Here is a 4,313-nt window from a genome sequence, read left to right on the forward strand (position 1 = left end):
TCGCCACCATTTAATGGACCACGGGTCAGTGCGTTTCTCACGCTGTTTTATCAGTGGCTTAATTTGCAGGACGGCAATCAACGGCCAATGTTGAGGTGCGATGGTCTCATAGGGAATGACTTTCCGATCAGTGACGGTGGTAAAATGATGGCGTCTTATGAGACTATAGTCGATTTACGTTTTACTGTTCCCACTATAAAATATAGGAAGATGAGACAATCGTGTGACGAATCATGTATTCATAAGTACAAGGTCATGGGTGTCCGCAAAATCGATTATGCGCTCGCCACCCTTATTGTGCGCTCCGATCCCCTTGTCCCATGGCACCTGTTACCGTCTGCCTTTTTCACCCACATGACCATTAAGGTCGCCGGCATTGATGATATAGTCGTCAACAGGCACGTGACAAGTCTTTTCATCTTTTCCAGTTAGGTTACCAACATGTTGCGTGCAGATACGTATTTGTTTTGTTCGTTTTGTTCGGACTAACTTGCTTACGTCCTGACGCCGTCCATGCGTCAAGAACCCTTGCCCATTTCTCGACAAGACCGGAGCCCGTCTTGCCGCATCGACTGAGGTGGACGGCCTAGCATTTCTCCGAGGCTTGTGACTCAATCCGATCATCTTGTTTCTAACGACATTGTATGCATTTTCTTGGTCGGCTTGTCGCGGGACCTCCCACCAAGAGAAATCAGGTAGGATATAGTGGAATAACCCCAACTATACTCTATTTATCTCTTTCCCTGATCTCAGCACTTTGTTTTTGTTTTACTAAGAGTAGTACAAAATACCTTGCCTCAAACCCTCATCCTTTACCTGGTCTTGGGACCAGCATACTATGTTAATAGCATGGCGGAATTGAAGGCGATACAATGTTTATAGAGATCATACAATTTTTATAGTACGATTTCACATATAACAAATAGGCCTCAGTTTCGGCGTTCACCTCTTTATCGGCGCTCAATTTCTTTCTAGGGAGCATTCTCTTGTGGTCTGAGAACAGGAAAAAGTCGCTGAGGGCCAGATCTGGCCAATACGCTGGATGCGGAAGCAATTCAAAGCAATTCATGCAATTTTGCCATAGTACTCATTGATTTGTGACACGGTGCATTGTCTTAATAAAACAGCACTTTCTTTTTCTTTCAATATACGAAAAACTTCTCCCCAGACATGAACAAGGATGACTTTGTTCAACAGTCACTGCATGGCTTAAGGTGTATAGTACGGCTCGAGTTGAAATGCTCATAAACGGATGAAGTGATCGCCATGTGAAAATTTGCTTATCTTATCAATAAAGATAAGTGAATGCAACTTTGAAACCGTTGATAATTTCTGCTAACTAAGGTCGAAAACTTAACTTTCAAAACTGTTTCGTTCGAAACTTCGAAGGTCCTACTGTAAAAGACAGTTATATCTGCGAAGTGATGACGAGCTTTGCAATTGAAAAAATATCCATTTATAAAAAATTTTATGTAGTTTACCAAATCGGTATCAAATCTGAGATTAAATGATTTAGGAGGAGGGAAATTGTATTTTTTTAGAGAAAGACAAACTTTTTCACACTATTCAGGAAAAACGCTATAACTCTGTAACGGTAAAATATAGAGTGCCCGTTCGTTCCATGGAACAATTTCCCCCAAACAAGTGATACTATCTACCATTAAAATTGTTACCATCAAAACTGGGACACGCTGTATTGAATTGAATCTATGACCGACACCGTGAACATTTGGTTGTGAATAAAATCCCTAGCTGAAAATGATTCAGCCCGGAAAAGTCTATGGAGGCGATATCTATGGTAGAAAAAATCAAAATGTTTATTTACCCAAATTCCAAGGAGTTTAGACGAACCAAGATTGTGGGAAACACTATTTTTCGTACGACATACGAAATCAACGTGGGATTTATGCAACTTTTATGTCAAATTAATACGGAACCTGCAAGGTCCTTTTTGATGACCTTAGAACCGGCTTCAGAGGAAACTGCTTGCAAAATGTGAATGCATCTCAATAGTCCAACGCTATGCACAAATACAATGTTTCAGTACACAAACCGAAAAATCGAAATGAAAATCGCAGTTCAGAGTAGATTTGCTTAATATGACATGATTATATTAAGTCTGAATACAAAGACTGATTTTAATCGGGTGAATCGAAAATGCCGCCTAATAACGTAAGTACTCAGGAACCTGAAAAAACTAAATAGCAAGATAACAATCAAATATTTGCTGCAAATCTTGGTTGCAAATTTTTAGATATGTTGCAGAAAAATGAACAGTAAGTGTGATTGGCATGCTATGCTCCACATGGCGATTTATGACAACTATATAGGAAGGATAGGAAGAAAATTTGAGATAAAGCAGTTCTTGATCGAGCAACATCGGTGGATTAGTGCACCTTCATTGTTTCTCTCAGTTTATCAATTTATTCAGCTTCCATTTACGTCTTTCGCAGTACTCCTTGTGCAAAAGGCTTTTATATACATCGATATCCAGAGGTATTGTAGTATACACCGCTTTGCCATATGTACAACATTTATTTTGTCTTTTCCGGTGACAAACTGATCAGAGGGTGCACTTGCTAATATGCAGCACCCCTTAAAGGGGTCATCCCGTGTGTCGGATCCGAGGAATCGATTCTTTTTACTTCAATTGTATTTAGATATAGTGTAGATATATGGGCAAAGTGATTTTTGGATATTCGAAGTCGTTCGGAAATTCCAGTGTTAAACAAGTAAAATGTCACATGTCAGGTTTACGCCGATCGCCTTAATAAAGCACGTATTTATCGGTCCGAATGATGTTCGGATGACTTGGTTAAAATCGTAAGGATTGAACCCAAGGCTTTACATGTGTTTCTTCAAAAAACCCAAGATTTATGGACTGGGTATAGCACATTAATGATCAGTTAACATTTTACGGTTAAAAACCGCATTCTACTTTTTAAATGCGTTTTTCAAGAAACTAAATGTTGAAAATCTGCTGACACCATAATCCAAAATCTGTCCAACAAAATTCTTTGAAATTTTCAGGACTTATTCAGAATATATTTCTTCGGTCCACAAACTAGGATAATTGCGATTCATTCAGTAGTTTTTTTTTATTCATTAAAAAACTCTTGAAAAGACACCAAAATTTACAAAAAAAAAGTTTAACAAGGAACCAAAAATTTAGCTTTCAATATTTTTTAATAATCCTAATTTGCGGGCTGTTGTTAAGTCCGCACGTTAAAATGCCGTTTACATTTTTTCTTTAAGATGATTACAGCACCTTCTAGCGTGGCAGCGCGTGTAGCGTGTATAAGTTGAACTATACTATCATCATCATCAACGGCGCAACAACCGGTATCCGGTCTAGGCCTGCCTTAATAAGGAACTCCAGATATCCCGGTTTTGCGCCGAGGTCCACCAATTCGATATCCCTAAAAGCTGTCTAGCGTCCTGACCTACGCCATTGCTCCATCTTAGGCAGGGTCTGCCTCGTCTTCTGTTTCTACTATAGATATTGCTCTTATAGACTTTCCGGGTGGGATCATCCTCATCCATACGGATTAAGTGACACGCCCACCGTAACCTTTCGAGCCGGATTTTATCTACAGCTTAACGGTCATGGTATCGCTCATAGATTTCATCGTTATGTAGACTACGGAATCATCCATCCCCATGTAGGGGGCCAAAAATTTCATCGGAGAATTCTTCTCTCGAACGCGGCCAAGAGTCCCCAATTTTTCTTGCTAAGAACCCAAGTCTCCGAGGAATACATGAGGACTGGCAAGATCATAGTCTTGTACAGTAAGAGCTTTGACCCTATGTTGATACGTTTCGAGCGGAACAGTTTTGTAAGCTGAAATAAGCTCTGTTGGCTGACAACGACCGTGTGCGGATTTCATCATCATAGCCCTTATCGGTTGTGATTTTCGACCCTAGATAGGAGAAATTGTCAACGGTCTCAAAGTTGTATTCTCCTATCCTTATTCTTCCTGTTTGAGTAGTGCGGTTTGATGTTGTTGGTTGGTTGGTCTTCGGTACTGACGTTGCCACCATATATTTTGTCTTGCCTTTGTTGATGTGCAGCCCAAGATCTCGCGCCGCCTGCTCGATCTGGATGAAGGCAGTTTGTACGTCTAGGGTGGTTCTTCCCATGATGTCGATATTATCAACATAGGTCAGTAGTTGGGTGGACTTAAAGAGGATCGTACCTCTTGCATTTACCTCCTCACTATACTATCGGGCTAGAAAAATTACTACGCATGCACAACATATTAGTAAATATATGGTGAAAAACTCGTATTTGTACCTTTATCCAGTTCTTCACA

The sequence above is a fragment of the Hermetia illucens genome, chromosome 1 (assembly GCF_905115235.1).
Source record: "Hermetia illucens chromosome 1, iHerIll2.2.curated.20191125, whole genome shotgun sequence".
Taxonomy (NCBI): domain Eukaryota; kingdom Metazoa; phylum Arthropoda; class Insecta; order Diptera; family Stratiomyidae; genus Hermetia; species Hermetia illucens.